The following is a 24,552-nucleotide window of genomic DNA, read 5'->3' as shown; positions in this document are numbered from 1 at the left end:
GTCCACAGTTGTGAGTGTGTGAGTGACTGGGTGAGTGTGTGAAACTGTCCACAGGTGTGAGTGTGTGAGTGACATGATGAGTGTGTGAAACTTTCCACAGGTGTGGGTGTGTGTGAGTGACATGATGAGTGTGTGAAACTGTCCACAGGTGTGAGTGTGTGAGTGACTGGGTGAGTGTGTGAGTGACATGATGAGTGCGTGACATTGTCCATAGGTGTGTGTGAGTGAGTGACTGGGTGAGTGTGTGAGTGACTGGGTGAGTGTGTGAATCTGTCCACAGGTGTGAGTGTGAGAGTGACTGGGTGAGTGTGTGAAACTGTCCACAGTTGTGAGTGTGTGAGTGACTGGGTGAGTGTGTGAAACTGTCCACAGGTGTGAGTGTGTGAGTGACATGATGAGTGTGTGAAACTGTCCACAGGTGTGGGTGTGTGTGAGTGACATGATGAGTGTGTGAAACTGTCCACAGGTGTGTGTGAGTGAGTGACTGGGTGAGTGTGTTAATCTGTCCACAGGTGTGAGTGTGAGAGTGTGTGAGTGACATGATGAGTGTGTGAAACTGTCCACAGTTGTGAGTGACTGGGTGAGTGTGTGACACTGTCCACAGGTGTGAGAGTGTGAGTGATTGGGTGAGTGTGTGAAACTGTCCAGAGGTGTGAGTGTGTGAGTGACTGGGTAAGTGTGTGAAACTGTCCACAGGTGTGAGTGTGTGAGTGACTGGGTGAGTGTGTGAAACTGTCCACAGTTGTGAGTGTGTGAAACTGTACACAGGTGTGTGTGTGTGAGACTGGGTGGACATTTATGGAGTGGACACATGTCTTACTGCTGGGGACTTATTGCTCTATCACCCAGAAAAATGTGTACAATCACACAACACCAAAACTTAATGAACAAGATGACCAGTTGGTTAATGCACTCACTGTCCACTCTCTCAGCTCCACTGACTACACAGAGCACTTTGTAGTTCTACAGCTACAACCTGTAGGCCATCTGTTACTCTGCATGTTTTGTTATTCCCCAGGACCCCACAGAGCAGGTATACACACATACTCACTCATTCACTCTCTCATGCACTCAATCAGGCACTCACAAACTCACTCACCTTTCCATTCATGCACATATTTACTCACCCTTTCACTCACTCAATCACATACTCATTCAGTCACTCACATAAACACATACTAACTCATGCACTTCCTTACACACTGACCTAAATACTCACTAGGCCAAGCATATAATCACTCACATACTCACTCACTCACTCACACATTCAATCACTCATATACAAAAACATTCACTCATTCAATGACATACTCACTCATTCACCTCAGACACTCACCTATTACTTACACTCACATAATTACTCATACTTTTTATGGTCCTAAATGCTCACCCATTCACACACTCTCACACTCATTCAGTCACTCACACACACACACATATTCCCTTACACACTCACTCGCTCACCTAAATACTCACACACTTCCACACACTGTGTTCCCCATAGACACCGTGTGCTGTTCCATGGCTCTGTCCTCCATCTCTGGGATTGCAGTGTGATGTCTGTGAATGTTTAGCTAAATCAGGACTAAACTGAGAGGGAGAGCTGTCTGGCCCCTGCCAACAATCAGAAACACAGTTAAACGCAGTTTTTCACTCATCTGATCACGTCTGATAAGTAGATGATCAGGTTTTATTGATGAACTGTGACCACCAACAGTGCAGAGACACTCCTCACAATGACCAGGGCCCCGGAGCCCTCTGCTGCAGTCGAACTGAAATGCCTGGAAAAAAGGCCTTGCTTCTGAAAGCATCTTTTGAGGACTCTTTCAATGCCGCCGCGTGAGCTGAATGACATTTTAAAGAAGGTTTTTGACAGCCACAACAAAAGGTTCAAAAGGGTCCTTCTTTCTGAGGACGTTCGCCCGTAGGGGTCTCCTGTGTCACTAACCCAAACACAACAGAGCCAACTGGACTCAGAGTGATGTAAACATAACTTCTCTCTCTCTCTCTCTCTCTCTGTCTGTCTCTCTGTCTGTCTCTCTCTCTCTCTCTCTCTCTCTCTCTCTCTCTCTCTCTTACAACGCCCTTGCGTCATCTATGCGGCCAATTCCTCTTACATCCAAATGCATGACTGTTTATTCCTTCACACTCCGTCCTCTGCCTTTGTCAGCGGTGTCAACACACAACCTCAGGGCAGTCTGCACAGAGCAGTGAGACACAGTGTGATCCCTGAGAAAACCATGATTGTGTTTTGTTTATTTCAGGGAAGCTGTCATTCTTACCTCTAAAACAGAAGAGTGATGGCATTTGCCAGTGTATGCAATGTGTGTAAATAAAGTCATGTGTTTACAGCAATGAACCACAAGAAAGAAATTGAACAGTGATTCATGACAATATCTAGGAAAGATTATACCCTCTGGGCTACACTTGGCTTTGGGCACGGTGAAAATACAGCCTGGTCTCAGAGTGAATTCATACAGTTGTGAGTTTAAAGGCCATTACCATAGTCTGTAAAATGTGTACTAAATATTGTTCATAGCCTAAACAAGCCTACACCTAATCCTAACCCCTAATCTTAACCCTGACTAACCCTAAATCTAACATTAACCCCAACCCTAATCCTAAAATTAACCCTAAACCTAATGCTAAATTTAACCCTAAATCTAAACCCTAATTATTTGTATAATTAACTAAAATTACAGCAAACTGGACATTAATACAAATTGTTTTTGGGTGCAAAGTTGAGACAATTATGAAAATGTACAGCGGCTAAATTGTAGCCACGTGTTTTAGATTAATTATTCAGTGTTTTTCATGAACATATTAAAAATTGCACACAGTTCACGTCACCTCACAAAGCTCATCTCTCACAAACTGTGAGGGCTTACTCCCAACTCTGCTGTGTTCCATCTTTATCTTGAACTATCCAATGAAAATGTCTTTGTCTTAGTTAATTTTCCTTCAAATTAGAAACCTCAAAAAGATACAAGGTGAACTTTCTGCAGTACTGAGGCCAGAATAGCAACAGCAGAGGCTCAATTCTCTCTATTGCAGCTCAGCGGAGCATCACAAGTATTTTGAATCTTTAAACTGAAGGTAAAAACTCTATGTAGTCTTAATTTAATTATATAAAAAAAAAATGATGGGGAACTGTGGCTGTACTTGTGTACAGTAACTGGATTCACAGGTCTCGCAGGAAACTCCTCCTGCTGTCACTTTTCCAGATATGTTAGCATTGTGCTAGATATGATAAGATGGTGGTCCTAGCTAATGTGTGGATCTCGGGAGAAAATTAGCTAAATGTCTCTCCAGCAAGTTAAAGGGCCTCAGAGTCCCCCTTAGATAAACACAACGGCAGGTTTAAGATACAATGTCTCCACTTCGACCTGTGTCTTGTTGCGGAGGGCTCACTTCACGACTGCAGAAGAACGCATCAAATAAGGCATATCTTAGCCTGCAATTACCAGAGCAGATGTGACCTAATTTAGCATACGAGAAGATGCCGGCCTCATCAGTGACACTGCTCTCTTCCCCGAGAAACAATTTGCTGTGACGTTGCCAACAGGATGTGATTAAGGAGACTATCAAGCACAGCAGGCATCAGTGCTGGTCCTCGCGCCCCTGTGTTCCTCTAGTGCTGCATTCCCCTCTCTCTGAAATCTGGAGACCTGGAGACCAGGGCTACCACAAGCCTGTCTCTCTGACAATGGGAGGCCGGGATAATTGGGCCAGTGTGGACTTGCCTTGTAAGCTGGACTTGTCTTGCAGCCAATCGTGCATGTATCTACATCCGTCTTTTCCTAGATATAATAACATCGGCTATAGAGTCAGTGTTGTTTTATTCCACTCTACTGCACATTCCTGGAGGATCATATTAGCAAAAAAAAAAGAAAATAACCTGTTTCCAAAAACTCAAAAAAAAAAAAAAAAAAAGAAAACAATAATCTGTGGTTTGTTGATTCTCTTAAAGCTTAATTTAACGACAAAAGCACAAAGGTATATCTCCAGGGTTTTTTCTCAGAACAAATTGACATTTGGGAACTGAGGATACTGATTGTGGCAGCCTGATACCGTAGCTCCTCACTGTATCTAACATTTTTCATGAACATACATGCGTAGAGCATCAACCAGTGTTCATGTTCACCATGATTAATCATTACTGCACGTAAGAAGACAGCCAAAAAACAACTTTGAGGATGTCCTGCAGGGGTTTTGAGATGCACAGAATATCAGCTATGACTCAATGCAGCTTCTGTCAAGGCTAGGGGAAGAGATGCTGGAATTCAGGGAGCGAGGAGACAGCCCTGCCTGTTTGGCCCTCTTTCTCCCTATTTCTGGGGCTGCACTTTACCCCTTGCAAGCTCCTCTCAGTTCTTAGAACTCAGATGGCTGTTTTCCCAGATAGGGATTAAGTTAGTCCTGGACATTATCCTCATTTAAAGGGATATCACAATTGAAAATGCTGTGTAGTCCAGGATTGGGCTTAACATTTCTTGTGTGTTAGCTTTCTGTTACCGTCTCTTATGTTAATGGGTCGGTTTTGACCCGTGTCTTAAATCAGCCATAAGATCCCCTAAAAACCATTAATTATCAACCTATTTGTTTCTTATGTTTTGTTGACATTGTTATTCTTCTTTATCCATGAAATGATTGGTTTTAATTGTTCATTGTTGCGGACTGTAAACTGGAGATGTACACTCTACAAAACACAAGCTCTAAACTGACTGGGCCTTACGTGTCTGGACATGTCTGTCTTTCCTTGTTTTGTGAAACAGACAAAGACAGAAGCCCCTAACTGAAGCTCGAGTGGTTGTAGGAGGAGCCAGCTGTAGGCTGTTCGTGTAGAATGTGTTTATGAGTCCAGATTTGGCACTTGATTTTGTTTTCTGATTTAAAATGATGCCTGGGTCAAAATTAACCCTAATAACAGAAAAGCCATAATTATTAATTATAACAAGAGCATTTTATAATTTAGTAAAAAAAATATATATGTATTATTTTGTTGAAATCGAACTTCCTGACAAAGTCAAACAGTTTTGTGTCAGGATCGCGCAGACTGACGGGAGGCGGACGCACTTGCTAAAAACACAGTGATTTTTATTAAACAGAAGTTAACAAAACAGGCAAACTAGGACCACATGACAGGAACCTTAGATAAAGAAAGATCTAGACAGAGACTTTGAAAAAATGACCTAGACAGAGAGACATGGACAGAAAGAGAGAACTGGACAAACAGGGAACTGGACCGAGAGAGCTAAACAGACAGAGAGCTACAGAGGCTAAACTAGAACAGAGTTAAACTAGAACACAGAACTAAACAGAGTAATACAAATAGACAAACCAAACAACTCACAAAGCACAAGGAAGAAACATACAGACCAGGGATGTGAATCAAATCAAGAAACTGCTAATACAGATAAGCAAACGCGGACCAAATCAAAGAACCAACAAGACAGACCGGCAAACATGGAATGTCCATCAAACACACACAGAGACAAGGGAACTTAAATGCAAACTACAGACAAGAAACACATGGGACAGCTAATGAGAGGGCAGGGTAACAAATGAGACACGGACGAGGAGGCGGAACAAACGTGGGACTAGGGCGGAGACATGAACAATAATAAACAGAGCCATGTGCAGAGAGAGCACATGGCAGGGACAACAGACAAGACAGAACAAGGGCATGACATCTTGATGCAATAAACAAATTTATGGAGCACTTGTATGCATTTAAAACCTAAAATGGGTTGGTCAAGACCCTAACACAAGAGGAAGGTTAATCACAGTTTGGAAAACCAGCCCAGAAAGTTTAAACTTAGCATATAATGATTTTTTTTTTTAAATATATATATTCTGCCCCTATGCTGCTGTATTACATTTGCCCTTGGAAATGAATAAATGTTGCCTAAATGAATCCAGTCTGATCTAATCTAACCTAATCTAACCTAATCAAATCAAATATAATCTAAAGCTACATTGTGGTAACAAATGATGAATGAGACCTTGCATTGTTCTGCTGGAATAACCATGGACTTCCTCAAAACAGACATTACCTTGAATTCTGCATGTGTCTTTCTAAAGTCTCTATATGAGCTTATGTAATAATGGTACATTCACACAAGCAGCTCATCCATTCCATGGGCACTCATGCCCCCACCAGACCATACCAGACAGGTGTTGTCTTATGTATTTTTGGTGATAAATATCTGAGCTGAACTCAACATCAGCTTTTCATGAAAACATGATAAATCATAGACCTCACTGTGCCCAGCACATTTCCACTTTCTTCTGAGGCATCTCAGATGAAGCTGGGTCCAGATAACTTTGCAGCTTTTCTGCATAGAACTGATGCATGATTTTGTCTTTGTGGAATAACTTTTTAGGGGCATTCCTTGATGCAACTGCAGACTGGTGACAGTGATTTAGTGACAGTGGTGTTCTCTGAAATCCTGAGCCCATGTGGCTATACTTCTTGCAGTAGCATAATGATAGCCCATGCAGTGCCATCTGAGGGCTGGAAGGTCATACTCATATGCAGTGGTGTCCAGCCTAGCTCAACATGGAATGAGATTTTTCCCACAATGCCTGAATCTTCTATGTCATTCTGGATGGTATATGGTGAAATATATATACATTTTTTTTTTAACTGTTTGCTTTCCTCACATATTTTGGGCCAAAGTGATGACCAAACCCCTTCTTGGCTTCATAGGTTGACCCTTTGTGTGTTGCAGGCATTGAGTTCTAAATCTGTTCTTTCTGTTTTTGTCAGTAAATAAAGCTTCACCTCCTAAAATTTCTTATTAAATTAATGAATATATGAATTAACTAAATAATGAATTGGTGGATGAATGAAAGCCTCTTAATGTCTTCCACAAAGTAAGAAACTGCAGAAATGAATAACCACAGGCGACCAAAGCTGTAAACAACAGAATGCATTCATATATTCAGTAAATATGCAGTTCATGGAAGCAGATGTTCTCCAAGAGAAGCCTTTCCCCTGTGATAATGTTCTCATTGGTTACTTACTGGTCAACAACTGTGGTGTGATCAGAAACTGACCAATAGGGAATTGGTTGACACCAGATGGGTAATGGTCTGTAATTGTGTATATATACAGTGGACCTCATGAAGTGGCCAGTGAGAGCACATGGGACATGTTTGTAATAATGACTGCATATAAGGCATATTAATTTTGGGGACATGTATCGCTGGTGCTGGGCTTTCTCATAAATTACAGCAAATACACTTATGCTTACACTTATATTACAGGAAATAAACACAAATAATACATGGTCATTTTAAATAAAAAATACAGCAAGCGTATGTTTAAAAAAATTGCATATACAAATGAGGGAAGCACTGCGACCCTTAATTGGATAAGCGGTTACAGACAGTTTTAATGAATGAATGAGGGGAAGTCTTTCACTCTCTCTCTCTGCATCAGGAGGCATTTTGACTCTGGGAAGATATCTGAATGCTGAAAGAGTCGATTATGTTTATGGATGTTGCTCTATTCCTGCTCCATAAGGAGGTAACACAGACTTATTTTTGCTGTTACAATCACATTACTTAAGGTGGAACTGACTCTAAATTCAGGAGAGTGCTACCTGCATGAAATTAAACACAGAGCGAAAGTGCTACAAAACTAAACAGCTCGAGTTACACATGAGTTTCTGTAAGAATTCAAACAGTGAATAAACACAATTTACACTTTAGACACCAACAAGATACAGTCGCTTCTTACTCACACACACCACTCCACATTAAAAGATACAGTTGCTTCTTACTCACACACACCGCTCCACATTAAAAGATACAGTCGCTTCTTATTCACACACACCGCTCCACCTTAAAAGATACAGTCCCTTCTTACTCACACACACCACTCCACATTAAAAGATACAGTCGCTTCTTACTCACACACACCGCTCCACATTAAAAGATACAGTCGCTTCTTATTCACACACACCGCTCCACCTTAAAAGATACAGTCCCTTCTTACTCACACACACCGCTCCACATTAAAAGATACAGTCACTTCTTACTCACACACACCGCTCCACATTAAAAGATACAGTCACTTCTTACTCACACACACCGCTCCACCTTAAAAGATACAGTCGCTTCTTACTCACACACACCGCTCCACCTTAAAAGATACAGTCGCTTCTTATTCACACACACCGCTCCACCTTAAAAGATACAGTCCCTTCTTACTCACACACACCGCTCCACATTAAAAGATACAGTCACTTCTTACTCACACACACCGCTCCACCTTAAAAGATACAGTCGCTTCTTACTCACACACACCGCTCCACATTAAAAGATGCAGTCGCTTCTTACTCACACACGCCGCTCCACCTTAAAAGATACTGTCGCTTCTTACTCACACACACCGCTCCACATTAAAAGATAGTCGCTTCTTACTCACACACACTGCTCCACCTTAAAAGATACAGTCGCTTCTTACTCACACACACCGCTCCACCTTAAAAGATACAGTCGCTTCTTACTCACACACACTGCTCCACCTTAAAAGATACAGTCGCTTCTTACTCACACACACCGCTCCACATTAAAAGATGCAGTCGCTTCTTACTCACACACGCCGCTCCACCTTAAAAGATACTGTCGCTTCTTACTCACACACACCGCTCCACATTAAAAGATAGTCGCTTCTTACTCACACACACTGCTCCACCTTAAAAGATACAGTCGCTTCTTACTCACACACACCGCTCCACCTTAAAAGATACAGTCGCTTCTTACTCACACACACCGCTCCACCTTAAAAGATACAGTCGCTTCTTACTCACACACACTGCTCCACCTTAAAAGATACAGTCGCTTCTTACTCACACACACCGCTCCACCTTAAAAGAAACAGTGGCTTCTTACTCACACACACCGCTCCACCTTAAAAGATACAGTCGTTTCTTACTCACACACACCGCTCCACATTAAAAGATACAGAGATTCTGAATGGAAAGAAAATTGAGAAGGAGGTTTTTTTTTTTTTTTTTTGCTTTGAGAACAATAACTCTTCAGAATGTTCTACATTATCTTTAAAGCAATTAGGAATGTTAATATTAATATTAAGGAATTGTTACTGGATTAGAGACATATCAATGCTAATAGATGGTAAGATTTAATTGGATATTAAATGCTTATGGTTGTACTTTTTTGCATAAATGAAATATGTTATGGGTGAATTCAGGAATGAATGTTTGTGGATTCTTTGGTTTTCTTTTGTGAATAAGGGTGGCATTGTTTGTTTTTATTTTGTTTAGTTAAGAGTGCGTTTGTGCAAAACGAAGAACGCACAGCATAAGCTGAGAGTCAATCCATTAATTAGCAGAGATGCTACGATAGTTAACTGCTAAGGTGATGTTCAGTGTAATGTTAAAAGAACTTTACAACCTCCTCAGAAAAAAAGGTCACTGTAGTGTTACCCTCAAGGTTACATTTTTACTGCTTTGATTAGGAACATGTTTGTATTTAGTGGTTCCAGCGAGGCCGGTGAATGAGATAAATAAGGTTTGACACTTGTACTAATTTAACTCTATTATTAATAATTTAACTGTTATTTTTCACATTTTGTTTTATTCAATAAGATATTGCCAGTTTGATTTAAAATGTTTAAAATAATTTTCTAGTGTAGTCTAAAAGCAAAATGTTTGTGTGTGTGTGTGTGTGTGTATGTGTGTGCATCCGTGTGTGTGTGTGTGTGTGTCAGGGAGTGCTTGAAAATATTTTCACCTACAAAAAAGGGGGCACTGCAGAAGAGGTTTGGGAACCACTGTTTTATATTATTCATTTCATATTATTATCATATTCATATTATTTCAACTCCATGACTTTCTTTATTTTACACAGTTTTATCATTTAAAAAATGACAAATATTGATCTCTTCTTCCGGGGAAGAGAATGTAATAAACCTTTAGGGAACACCACTGGAATTTAACACCACTGCTGTACCTTTAAAGGTATACTAGGTATATAATAATGATAATAATTTTTCTGGCAATGTAAGAAAAGGGAAAGTGGTGAAGGGCTTCTGTTTGTAAAGATGTGGTCTGTTCAGTCCCATGCACAGTTGTTATATTTGTTGGAAAATGTGACTTTTTGCTCCTTTTTTTAAAACACATTCTGAAATGCTCAACATCATTCATTCATTCATTGTCTGTAACCCTTGTCCAGTTCAGGGCGGTGGTGGGTCCGGAGTCTATTCACTGGGCGCAAGGCAGGAACACACCCTGGAGGGGGCTCCAGTCCCTCACAGGGCAACACACACTCACACATTCACACCTACGGACACTTTTGAGTCTCCAATCCACCTACCAACGTGTGTTTTTGGACTGTGGGAGGAAAACAGAGCACCTGGAGGAAATCCATGCTGACACAGGGAGAACACACCAAAGCTCAGTGTCAAATAGGTCCTTTATATCTAAATGTGAACGCCCTCGAACCGCAGCATGAACTGTGGAGCACTGCAGTGAGGAGGGCACTGTGGGGTTTGTTGTAAGCGGTGAACATTGTCCACAGCCTCCCTAGCCTCAGGCAACCCATGCAATGCAGTAATTGAGTGATCGATGGGGAAAGTGTTGATCGTGTCATAGCGAGGTGAAGGTGCGAGAGGGAAGAAAAAAAAATCAGCGGCACAAAACAAATAACGCCTCACCCTGCACACATTCATCTACCTGTGGGTCGATGTGATGGAGACACCAGGCAACAGCGCCACAAACCATATCATCATTCACTGAGGGCCACAGAGGGAGAGTGAAGAGTGTGATATGCAATTACCCAACCCTCGCTTCTGTCCCCTGTTTAGACACGGGGTAATTTCCCTGTCACTCGATTAGATGCGGCTGGAAATAACATTTGCTAGCGACTGTGCTAATCCGTTGTTAGGTATGACTTTGTTGCAAGTCGGCAGCTCCAACAACAAACATGTAATTGGGGACGTGGGGACGCATCATGATGTCTTTGATCAAATCTTGACCCTGAGGATGTTTGTTTGTTAGTTTGAGCTCATCTGGTGCTGATTGACCGTGTTAATCAAAGCTTCCAACGCTCATCCGTACACACGGATCCCGAAGCCGTGGCCTGAGGAGGGCGAGTCCATGTCAAAGGGAAACCCTTGCTGGCAGGTTTCAGTGCCTCCCAATCGATCCAGCTCTATTCTCTCCTATCAATATCCCCCTGCCTATAATACAGCCGGCTGGCTGCTCCGAGAGCTTGTTAAAAGGGGCGAGATAAATAACACAATTCCTGGGAGCGCCAATTATATTCAGAGAGATAGAGAGGGAGAGAGAGAGAGAGTGTGGAGAGCTTGCCTGGCCCCATCTGCCTCCCTCTATTCCTCCATCCTCCTGTTTCTTTCACCATATTTTGAGTATGCCACTAATCCGTGGGATGAGAGGAAGGCATGGGGGCGAGTTTGGGAAGAGCGCCTGTTCTTCTTTCATCATAGTTATGCAGATGCCTCATTTGGGTAATTGCGATACACTCGCATAAACCTGTATTAGGTTCGGCAGGGCCTAATTGACGCACCAAAAATTCTTCTTCTTCTTCTTCTTCTTCTTCTTCTTCAACATGCCCTAGCATCTGTCCCAGGAGTGCAGAAGAGGAAAGCAAGGAAAAGAAAAAGACAGAGAGAGAGAGTCAGAGAAGGCCCTTAATCAGTCCATGAGGAGAGGGAAAGATGACATGTGGGGACTCATTCGGTTCCTCCGCCACAAGTAGAGCCTCGCTCCTCTGGCTCTGCCAGTGGCCGACTCGTTTCGATCTTTTGAATGATGTCTAACCCCCTCCACTGATTCCCCTCACCAGCACAACAGTGTAACTCACTCCAAGAAAGCCTCTTATCTCCACACACTGAGGAAGAGGCATGGGAGATAACGTCCAAGCGTACGGCATCACACAGACGAGCTCTGTGAGGAATAACCAAGAGCGGGCGCAGCAAATAAAGACGCAGGGACTGAGGGAAGAGCCGGAGGAAAACAAAGCCATCTCAATTTGTCTGATAAAGTCAACGTCTCCTTCCACCTCACTCTGCACCGGCAGAAAGAAAGTACACGGTCACCACAGAGGGAGTGGACCCTCAAATGCGCAACAGTAAATATTAGATCCAGTGGAGCCCCTGTGGGTCTAGTGGAATACCAGTGGAGACATTCACGTTTCAAGTAGGAAAGGTTAATAGTAGTGACATGTATCCCCTCTGTCCAATTAAAAACATGTATCTCCCTGTGTCTGTGGATGTTTAGTTTATTACATCATTTGAACACAGAAGCTGTCCTTCACATTTTGAGAAAACTATGCTGTATGCTCATGTCTACAGATTTATCCTGATTCTCTGATGCTTTTAATGATATTTTTAATGAAAATTTTTAATGATATAAAAAAAAACCTTTTAATTCTTTACTATTTTAAGTTCATTGTCACGCCCTCGTCTCGTCATGTCTGTTTTCCCCGGCCATGTGCTCTTTTAGCACATGGCTATGTTTGTTATTATTCTAGTCCCGCCTTTGTCCCGCCTCCTCGTCTGTCATTTGTTAACCTGACCCCTCGTTATCTGTCCAGGTGTGTCTCGTCTGTGTCAAGCATTTAAGCCCTCTTGTCTCACGTCCTGTTTGTCGAACATTTCACCTTTGTTTTGTCGTGGTCTTAGTCGTGTTGGTTCTCCATTGTTATATGTCAAGTCGGTCATGTTATCTGTCTGTCTCCGAAGTTTCCCCTGTCGTCGTTTCATTTCCTTTGTAGTCGTTCCGCTTTGTTGTCTGTCTGTCCCATTTACCCTGTTTATTTCCTTGTCTCCAGTTTAGCCTGTTTTCCTTATGTTAAAAGTCTCTGTTGTGTTATTTTCCGTTAATAAACGTTTACTGTGTTTTAGCGAATGCTTCCGCCCTCAGTCAGTCCGCTCCGTGTTCCTGACATTCATTGATTCCTTGATTCGTTATCTGTAACCCTTATCCAGTTCAGGGTTGCGGTGGGTCCAGAGCCTACCTGGAATCATTATTCTTGAACTGGTTCACTGTTTGACCATGCAGACTTTCACAGTGGTGAACCTTTCCCCAGCTTTACTTCAGAAAAACTCCAGCTGGGATTCCATCCAAAACCTTTGCAAATGTTCAGCACAATAAAGAAATAATTTAAATGAAATATCATCATGTTTCCATCCACTGCACTTTGCAAATAAACTCCAGATGACATCAGCTCCGTGATCAGGGACAGCATGGAAATAAGGGAAAGGGAGAGATCTGAGTGAGTTCTAGCTTTGATAACAGTTCTTTTCATTTTGATTTTACAGCTGTATATATATATATATATATATAAACACTAAAATAAGACCTCCAGGTGGCGCTGGTGTGAGAACAGAGTGGTCTGGAGGGTGGAGGAACTGAGGGAGTCTTTTAAAAGCCTGTGGTCAGGATGTCAGTGCAGGTCTCTGGGGGGCGCTGTGTCATATTAGATCTGAACCAGCTGAAACCTTATCGTTTATTTGAAAAACATTTCTTCATTGCTCTTTACCACCTCGTCCGAACATAAGAATCTTTTTGTGATATTTGGGCCTTGTCTATTCTTTTTTATTGTTATTAATTTGTGTGATTTTTCATTACTAGCATAAACTGGACGAATGGGAATCCCACTTTTGATATATATATATATATATATATATATATATATATATATATATATATATATATATATATATATATATATTTTTTTTTTTTAACCCAATCATGTCACTGATTTGTTGCCAATTTATTTATTTTCTGTTGAACTAGACAACTTCCCTGTCCCAACTTTTTAGAACATGTCTAATTCAGTATAAAAAGTCTATACATTGCTCATTTTTAACATTTGAAATGTATTTTTATTTAATACATTGAATATAGTACAAAGTTTTGCTCAGAAATACTGTGAAGTTAAAGAAGTGATGACTCTGCATTTTACTGGTGCTTGCTTAAAATCAAAATCTTTCTCTCTCTCTCTCTCTCTCTGTCTGATTTAGCACACCTCCCTCTGTATAATACTGTGAATATAAAACCTCTTGCTCTAGTCCTTGGCTGAAGAGTTTGAGTTTGACACTTTGGACACTGCTAATCTGAGTACAATGTGAGGAGCCAAGACGCTGTCCCCTGCTGACCTGGAGGACTTGTAAGTGTTCTCATCATGCCATGACACCAGCCAGCAGTTTTAAATCCCTACAGTAGGTTAATAGAAGTAAGGCCTGAAAGCCATTTACAGAATTGGGGTATTATTTGAAGCAAGGCATTCTGTTCTTCTAATGGTTCATGTCCACCTTCACCAAGGACTCATCGGGCCAGGCCTTGGAAGATTGGAATTACTGCAGTGGCCCCCTATTTATCTCATGTTCCCTGATAACAGCACAATGTGTCATTTAAGTTGTGCATGTGTTTGATGTTTAATGTCCACTGTCAAGCAAACCTGGACATTCCTAGGTATTTATTTTGATTAATAATCATCTGTGTATTCTGAAAAACAAGAATATAATGAACATGTGGACTGTGTTTATCACTTATCTCTGATTAAGCACAATAGGTATCAGCTCTGATCACACTCCACCCTGAATGAGCTCTCACACTCACTCAGAAACAAACATAGTGCCTCCAACAGGACAGAAAGCCTTGTGCATTATGTGTACAATGATATGACACATGGAGGACACATAGATCTCTGATTCTGCTCTAATTTATTTCACTATGCTCTGCATGAATGTGTACATACCAGGACTCCCCTATCAGCAGAGTTACACTGGGAGAAAAAGCAGGCTGATGGCCACCAGGGGGCATGTGGGAAGATGCTGGTAAGTCCAGCATCTTAATGTTGATTATTTAAAATCTGAGAGGCCTATGTAAATAAAGACAACATAAGTGGTCAGTGCTAAAATTATTGATTCCCTTCATCATCTAATCCTCTTCATATGAAACTCCAGCAACGCAGACATGGGAACCAACGGATACATCCACGAAAACACAGAAGAAAGTGGCAGTAAATAGCAGAGAAGCATAGAGAGATGAGGGGTTTATATCTCAAAGGCTGATCTCGTATGAAACAGAATACAAGAGGATATTGATGCAGTGAAGAACTGAGAGGAGCATTATAAATCCTACTTTCCTTCCTTGAGTTTGTACCATGACTGTGATTTCTCGAACTTGAATCAACATATTTCCAGTTGCTAGAAGAAATAAAACGGTTCCAATGCTCCACTAAATTCTGAGGGAATAGTAAAGTGGAATGTCTGGAAGGTTGTCAAGATTTCAGAAAAAAACATCAACAGGTATGAATTGCCAGTAAAAAAGTGATCAATACATGTTTGCTAATTACAGGATAATTTTTTTTAGATGAAGGTATTTACCTCATGAATATATTTAGTAAATATGTTTTATTAAAAATGGTGCATTTACACTGATTGTACCTTATCACCTTAGTGACCACACACTATATATATATATATATATATATATATATATATATATATATATATATAGGGTGGGTACCTATGAATGGAGCTACACAAAAAAAATGATCAAAATCAGAACAAAGGAAAAGCCTTTAAGAGCCTTATACCTGTAGACACGTATCTATGGATTAGCCCAGCCTTTCCCAGCTGGTGTGCTCTCTGCCATCATCAGGGGTGCTGTCATAATATTCTGATGTTGCTGATATAAAAATAAAAATTATTGTTAAAAAATATAATGAAAATGCAGCTAAGACCTCAGAAAAGTGGTGTGGCCAGAAATAACATTGCAATGGGTTACAGCGAGTTAATTTTGTCTACGACGGGGGGAAATTTACTTTCAATTTGTCGATCAGAGGGTGACATAATAAACATTCTTCAAAAAAAAAAATACAAAGCCGCGGCAGCATTGGGTCCGGAGCCTACCCGAAATCACTGGGTGCCTGGCGAGAATACACTGGAGGCTCCAGTCCTTCAAGGGTATAAGCAACAAAATGTTTGAAAAATCTAGATAGCCTTGAAACTGTGAGCTCATACATTCTACACCATTTAAGTCTCTATTGTCTGTAAACATAAGTTAAGAGATGGGTGCCAACACGTGTGCCTGTGTTTCGGACAGGGCGAGTGATCACAGCGCCCTTTAAAAGCATGCAGCATTTGAATTTAAAGTCATACTCTTAAAAATTAAGGTGCTAAAAAGGAATAGAATAGAACCACTTTTGGTTCCATAAAGAACAGAGTTTGTTTAAGAGATGTGTGAGTGTAAAGAACCTTTTAAGCACGGGTGAGTATTAAGGTTCCTTACCATTTAAAGGTATCAGCAAAAAATGGTTCTTTATGAAACCGACAATGGTTCTTCTATGACATAATCAAAGAACATTTATGTAGTACATTTATTTTAAACAGTGCACTTCAATTTAAAATGAAAAAAAAAAGAATAAACTCTGTTTGGGCGGCACAGTAGTCCTGGAGGTTGTGGGTTCGAGTCCCGCTCCGGGTGACTGTCTGTGAGGAGTGTGGTGTGTTCTCTCTGTGTCTGCGTGGGTTTCCTCCGGGTGACTGTCTGTGAGGAGTGTGGTGTGTTTTCCCTGTGTCTGCATAGGTTTCCTCTGGGTGACTGTCTGTGAGGAGTGCGGTGTGTTCTCCCTGTGTCTGCGTGGGTTTCCTCCGGGTGACTGTCTGTGAGGAGTGTGGTGTGTTCTCTCTGTGTCTGGGTGGGTTTCCTCCGGGTGACTGTCTGTGAGGAGTGTGGTGTGTTCTCTCTGTGTCTGCGTGGGTTTCCTCCGGGTGACTGTCTGTGAGGAGTGTGGTGTGTTCTCTCTGTGTCTGCGTGGGTTTCCTCCGGGTGATTGTCTGTGAGGAGTGTGGTGTGTTATCTCTGTGTCTGCGTGGGTTTCCTCCGGGTGCTCCAGTTTCCTCCCACACTCCAAAAACACACGTTGGTAGGTGGATTAGAGACTCAAAAGTGTCCGTAGGTGTAAGTGTGTGAGTAAATGTGTGAGTATGTGTCACCCTGTGAAGGCAAGGCAAGGATGTGTTCTTGCCATGTGCCCAGCGACCCACTACCACCACAAATAAGAATAAGGGTTACAGACAATGAATGAATACACTGCTTATTTACCAAGTGAGAAAAACAGACTTCTCTCCAGTAGAGCTCACCCTGGTTTTCTGCAACAAATCTGATTGGTGGTCATGAGGTCAACGACTGAAAGTGATTCTGTCCTGTTTCTGTTTAAACACAAGTCAGAACAGATTTACAACGATTTTCTGCTTGTGTTTGTGTCTCTACTGCCTCTACGGCTTTCTGAATTGGGTTTGTACTCTATTCACCAGGGTAACCCAGAGTGTTTCCCCTTATTACCAGCATAAAACAAGAGACGCCACACTTTCTCTCTTTAATGCAAACAAACCTCCGCTTGGTGATTATCCCACGCAGTAATTGGCTTCGGCAGAGCTAAGCGCAGACAGGAGACTCACAAAGCTCAATATGATATTGACACTACAGCAAAGCAAAAAATAAATAAATAAATAGCATTGATCATCATAGAAGACTCTGAGTCAGGGAGAAGTAATCAGGAGTGTATTCCAGTTCAGTTAGTAACTTTATCCTTCATCCACATCCCTGTCTTTAAAGACCCCCCTGCACTAGCAGCTGGAAAACGGTCTGCTCAGTTTGATTGGTTAATTACAGTTATATCTACTTTAGGGTCTACCTTTCACAGGCAGATATGATACAGTAAGTTGCTTGCACACACACACACACACACATACAGTTCTGTGCAAACATTTTAGGAACCTGAGAAAATGAGCTTTAAAAAGCTTTTTATTGGAGCAGTGAGTTTATTTGTGCAAAAACAAACCAACTAACAAAAAACAACAACCCTAATATTAGAATAAACCCAGCCCCATTATTCTAGTGAGTGTGATAGTGTGTGTGTGTGTGTGTGTGTGTGTGTGTTGGTTTAACCCTTTCCACATCTCTCCTGGTGACTGTTATTTAAGGTGATCATCCAGTGCCTAGTGTCAGAGGTTAATAAACACTTCTGTAGATTTAACAAATCCATACAATCAGGAGAATATCTGGAAACACACTTCTTTTCACTCACTCACAACACAGACACTACATTCAAAAAATAATAATTTTACTGTCTGTGAGGAGTGTGGTGTGTTCTCCCTGTGTCTGCGTGGGTTTCCTCCCACAGTCCAAAAACGCACGTTGGTAGGTGGATTGGCGAGTCTAAAATGTCTGTATGTGTGAGTGAATGTGTGTGTCTGTGTTGCCCTGTGAAGGACTGGCGCCCCCTCCAGGGTGTATTTCCGCCTTGCGCCCAATGATTCCAGGTAGGCTCTGGACCCACCACGACCCTGAACTGGATAAGGGTTACAGATAATGAATGAATGGATGAATGAATGAATGAATGAATGAAGGTGCATAAGTCTTTTGTACTGTAAATGGTCAAGAACAGAAATGGGACACTATGGAGCAGCTGCCCATGAGTCTAAGGTCACCATGCCCACTGGCAAACACTGGGCTGTGGAGTGGAGTGATGGAGCTAATATGGGAGGAGCTGGAGTTATGTTTGTGAAGCAGAACTAATTACCAACACCAGCATCTGATCTCAGTGACTTCTCTTATGGCTTAATCCCATCAAATCCTTAGGGCCGTAAAGCCCAATTCGTACCCTACGGCGTACCCTGACACGCACCTCTCCAGAAATGTAACTATGCACTACATTGATGCAGACCGCAGACTGTTATTGGTCGGTAGTCGGAGGGACATTATTGAAGTTGAACTGAAGAAGTACAGAAACATGAACTCCTCTCCTTCGCACAGAGACACAGACAGCAGCACATTCACAGCCAGAGATTTCCTCAGACATGGTGTGGACATCAGGGACGAATAAAAGTTTGAACAAAGGAAAGATACGAAGGTCTCCAAATGGGGGGGATAAAGAATGGGAAAAATGTACTGCTTTGTATTAGTTACTTTCCTTACACATCAAGCCCCAAACAATGCCCTCCTCCCTAAATAGTGAACTTATAAAGATTATATATTTATATAAAATCAATTATTCTATACCACTGCATTGTGTACTATACAGTGAAGAGGAAGATGTTTGAGATTCGGCTCCGAGTCAAATCAAATCAAATCAAATTTATTTGTATAGCACTTTTTAATGGTGTGGGGGTGGTACTGCAGAGCGGCGTAGACACCAACGCAGAAGAATAAACACTCACAACCTTGTAGGCTCAGTGTCGAGTCAATGCAGAAGTATCAATATGCCTTAGGCTCAAGAACTGGGATAGGAGAAGAACTACAGACACTTGTCGATTTAGAAATTTAGTTTCCAAACAGGACCTGTCCAGGGAAAAGAGGACAGAGGGTCACCTTAGTTGGTAGAGTTTATGATTTGTTTTACTCTTTATGTTCATTAGAACAACCTTTACATTTGTATCACGCCTCAATTTCCTTCGTCATCCTGTGAATCCAATGAAAGGGAGACACCAGCCGCTATTTCCAAATAATAACTGGGAAAACATACAACTTCTCCATTCTCTCCTAAAGACAAGATCTAAGCCAGAATGAGAGCATGTCTCACTGCCCCCAGCCCTCAGCTGAATCGCCATTGCAGTAAACACCTGCTCTTTCACCGAGGCCCATGTGATCAGTGCGTGCAGCATTCGGCTCGCCAGCCTGGAGATAATAGGAATAAGCAGGGCCGTGAATGAGCTCTGTGTGCAGCTGACAGGGCCTTTATGGATGGCCGGTCGCTATCGCACCCTAAGAGGCATATCCATTCCTGACGGCCATTAGAAAGCGGCGCTGGACGATGTGTTTCAGAGATGCAATTTCACAGATGCACTCGCTTACAGCCACGTAACCACAGCCCTCGTCCTCTGGGTGGCTGTCATCAGCTGATATTAGGGTGTTTATCAGGATGACACGAGCTTACCGCCCTCAAGAACACAGAGCTGTACGTGTGTGGGGCACTGATCAGGCGAAGGGTCCTAAAGGCGGAGTATGGATGTAGTACTGATGACACTACACTTCTGTTATTAGACATTAGTTATTACCCGCTGTGAAGGTCAAGAGTTGTCGACCACCTTTTGTTGTACAGAGTTTGTGCTGGACATTTTTAAGCCTGATTGGCTCTTGTCTGGATACATGGCAGTGGGGCAACTATCAACCCAGCAAATGTAGTGTAGAGTGTCTCACAGAGTGGACAGAGAGTGGACACAGGGTTTAAAAACTCCAGCAGCACTGCTGTGTCTGATCCACTCTACACCAGCACAACACACACTAACACACCACCACCACGTCAGTGTCACTGCAGCGCTGAGAATGATCCACCACCACATCACACCTGCTCTGTGGGCGTCCTGAGCACTGAAAAGCAGTGGTAACAAAGTATGCAAAACCACTGAAACACTACGGAGCGCTCCTGTGTGGTTAGTGGAGCTGATAACGTGGACAGTGAGTGTAGAAACAGGGAGGTCACTGTAACGATTTGACTGACTAGTGTATGTACGTTGGCCAGCAGCTCCAGCTGCGATGTCCATGATGAAAACACAGCTCATACTCCTTAACCTTGAGGAACATCTTGTCTTTAAGTGCCTGCAGGTTCCTTTTAAGCACCGTCGGCCCAACCGTGATGACATCCGCAGCTTCTCCTTCACGGGGGAAGCGAGGGGTAACATCCTGTTCTGAGCATGCTCAGTGAGGAGCGGTAGGTATGAGGAAGAGCATGCATATTTCATAGATGTCAGCTCTTATTTAGGAGCAGATTAAAGAAGGGAAGGGCAGGGTAGAGGAGTGTGAGCGGAAGAATGCTGAGCAGCGAGGAAGTAGGTGTCCAATGATGAGGGGATGAATTATAAAAGGTCTAGGTTTTAAAAAGGGGCTAGACGGATATCGCCCTTCATTCCTCCTCCAGTCTCCTTTGATCTTCCCTTCTGCCGCCACCACTCTCTCCCTTGAGACTCTCGTATCTCCTGACGACGACTCATGTTTAGCGTAGCACACGTATGGAAAAGCAGGCTACATTTTCCAGCATGCTGTTGCATCCCTTCACCTCCTCTTGTGATGCTTTCTTTCCTTCCTGGTTGTTGAAAGGGGGGGGGGGGGGTCCTTGTTTCTTCTTTTCCTCCTTCCCTCACTCATTTTAATTTTTCATTTCAGCTTTCCAACAGTGCCCTTCACATATACTCTCTCTCTCTCTCTCTCTCTCTCTCTCTCTCTCTCTCTCTGTCATCTTTCCCCAGACGGGATTATTTACTACAGATTCCCGCTGAAATCCTCTGCTCGCCTGAGGACAGCCTGAAGCCACACAGCAATCAAAGCAAGATCATTCCCTCCTCCTGACCCTCAGGGAGCAAGAGAGAGAGAGAGAGAGAGAGAGAGACAGAGAGAGAGAGAGAACAAGGGAGGGAAACATGGAGCAATAAGGTGAATCCCTGGGTGTGTAAGAGTTAACTGTTATGAAATTTGGTGAGTGATGAGTGACTATGTATAAGAAAAGACCCCTAGTAAAATATACTATTATTATTATTATTATTAGTAGTAGTAGTAGTAGTAGTAGTACTAAAGTCACTATAAACTCATTGTTGCATTTATTTAAAATTATTTGTAATCTTAGAAATGTCCCAGAGCTAAGCCCTAGAATAAGAATCACACCTGTGTTAATCAGCATTATTATCAATAATCGTAATACAAGTTTATACCCAACATCTAGTGCAGCTTATGGCTGCAGGGGTGGGTCAAATAAAAATGATAGTTTTGACATGGTGTCACTACTATCAATGTCAACAATTGGAGTGCTGCTGCCAACAAGAGTCTCAACAAAACAACCCCAGAGGTTAGTCAAGCTGGCCTGGGTTTGGACGCCACTGCAGCGGACGAGAGCCCACATGCCGACCCTAGAGATGACGGTAACGTGGGGAGTGGGGGGTGGTGGATGGGCTGCAGAGTGCAGAGTGCCTGAGGAAGCTTGTTTGTCCAACAGTGGTTTTAATGCTGTCCAGGTGAAGGACGTCCCTCACTGAGGAGACTTGAACAATGATTAATTACATCCGTCCCCCTGAAACACTTCTCCACTCCCAGCAAACGTTTAGAGGCTGAATGCACAGAAGGTGGTGTCTTTATTTTGTTTTTTGTTTTATTTTGTGTGGTGGGTGCGGGCTGGCAGGGCATAAATATATCATTAACTCTGGACCTGTGGAGGACCTGACATCACATGAGCCAACACTTGCCCCACCCACTAAAATCCAACAGAAGAAACCTGCAGAGAAAATATTTATATATATCTCAGAGACAGAAGCCTGTGTTGTGCTCTCTGCGTTGCTTCAGAGCTCATTCACCAGCACACCAAGAGACAATGGACAGTTTAAAAATGAGAGGAGGCTGGTTTAGGTGCCAGTCTTTGTGCTAACTCTTGATAATATGGACAATGTTTTTATATAATTTCATAATTCTTTGCTCATGTGTCCTCGGATAGTCTCTGTACATCGTGTTATTGAATGACTTTTTCTTTAACCGTCCCATGCAACAACAACAACAAAAAAAAACATCTTCTCCTACTATTGTTCTTCCACAGTCAGGAGGGTAAATAGGGATGGAGATAGTGGGCATCCTTGTCTAGTTCCTTTGTGCATGTGGAAACAGCCAGAGATGGCTATGGCTTGTAGATCAGTGTAGAAGCTCCTCACCAAAACAATTAAATTCAGCTCCTCCTATTGATCACACTTTTCCCAGCGTTGAGCTCTGCAGCCGCAGCACTGAAGCAATATGAGTCCTTTGATCACAACTTGACTTGAGCACTCCAAATCACCTTGGCTTTGCTGTCACCTCCTTCTCATTAGCATCCAGGGCAATGTGCGAAGCTCACAAACAAATGTTTTATTCATTATTAACGAGGCAGTGTTACGAAATGAGAATTAGGCTGGTCATGAAAAATGAATGACTCCAAACACTTAGTCGCTTTACTGTAAATATCACTTCATCAGCAGTGTGTGGTGGAGGAGGCCAGGAGCGAGTCCATGAAATCTGGTACTGCCTCAGGGAGGGCTGCTCCTCTCCCACCACAAAAGGTCAGGCAGTAAGTGTCCTTATCAGGAGCTCCACAGGAGAGGGTCAGTACACCAGGCGTGAGTTCCCACACCTGTGAAACCTGCTGCTAGAAGTGTTTCATGTCAGGGGGAATATTTCTAACATGGTCATTTTTCATGGATCTGTGGAAAGAGAGAGAGATCCAGAGAGACTGGGTTCCTCTTTCCCTCTCTCTCTCTCTCATAGCCCAAAAACCAATAATCTCTGTCTGTCTATTTGAAGTCTGTCTGTATGGTAAAATCCTACAAATGCACGCATATGTTTACATTTACATTAGAGGATCTTTTAAAAAAAAAACACAGCTCAGAAACACCAGTCAGACAGAAACTAACGTTAAGTGTGATAAGTTTAACAATTGAAAAGAATATAGTTGTAAAATATCCTAAAGTCCTTTGCACACGGATGCATCCAAGAATTTGAAACCAGCACCAGCACTGAACCTCAGCGCGGACATGGGCTACATGACTCTGAGCTCTGTTTGATTCCTTAGTGCCCCACAACAGGCCAGACAGCATTCTGAAGGACTACATTAAGGTATAGTCTTATTGAGACCACAAAGAGTCTTTTTGACAAACAAACATATGCTAAGGCCAAATTCCAACAGCTAACATAACTATCCTAACCATGTACAGAAGGCAACTTTCGGTTAAAAATAGTCAGTTAAGATGTAGTAAACTGAGCAAACTGATTTCAAGTGTGATAAGTGATGCTGAATGCTTTATTTTATTTATTTCATGTGAGTAGAGTGTAAAAATGACCTTAAATCTGGTGTTTATCAGCTCTCTCATGTTCACTTGAATAAACAAATCACCTTAAACAAATCCTAGAGAAAATATGAACAGATGCTTATCCAAAATTCTTCTGAAATAAAGGGTACCAATAAGGAAGTTACAGTTTTATTTCTTCTAAAAACATTTTTAAAGAAAAAAAAAAAAACATAAAATTTACAGTAAAAAAATAAACGACAGCTGTGGTTGCAAAAATTTAAATGTAAAATATACAATCAATCTATATATGATCATTTTTGGCAGTTGTAAATTTTACATTAAAGAACTGTTTTGTTTACAGTACTTTTCTGTTAAAAAACAGATACACACTGTAAAAAAAAACATAATACTTACCTATAAATAACAAAGAAACATTGTTTTGCCATAAAATTAACATGTAAATATTGTGACAAATAAAAGAACAGAGACTGAGATACAGCCAAACTGCAAATACAGCCAAACCACATCTTATATTCAGCCCTTAAAAGGAGGTATTGCTGAAAGGATCAAAGAAATGTCATCTAAATCACCTCAATGAAAGCCAAAATCACAAAGCCTCAAAGACAGAGAAAAAGCAAGAAAATTACAGAAAATATGGAGCTGCAAGGCATGCTGGGAGCTCCCTAATGAGTCTCAGCTCCTCCCAGTCATTGGACACTTGTACCGCCCCCTAATGGTTTGTGCGTTTA

At 42.0% G+C, this 24,552-nt stretch overlaps 1 pseudogene; it reads right to left on the bottom strand.

Annotated features, from left to right (window-relative positions):
* Nucleotides 1–11,603, bottom strand: part of LOC136705505 (trichohyalin-like) — a 36,017-nt pseudogene extending 24,414 nt beyond the window's left edge.
* Nucleotides 11,604–24,552: the final 12,949 nt, after the last annotated feature.

Source organism: Hoplias malabaricus, chromosome 8, assembly GCF_029633855.1.
Source record: "Hoplias malabaricus isolate fHopMal1 chromosome 8, fHopMal1.hap1, whole genome shotgun sequence".
Classification (NCBI taxonomy): Eukaryota; Metazoa; Chordata; class Actinopteri; order Characiformes; family Erythrinidae; genus Hoplias; species Hoplias malabaricus.
The sequence above is the reverse complement of the archived record's forward strand: the minus strand, read 5'-3'. Positions and strand labels throughout refer to the sequence as shown.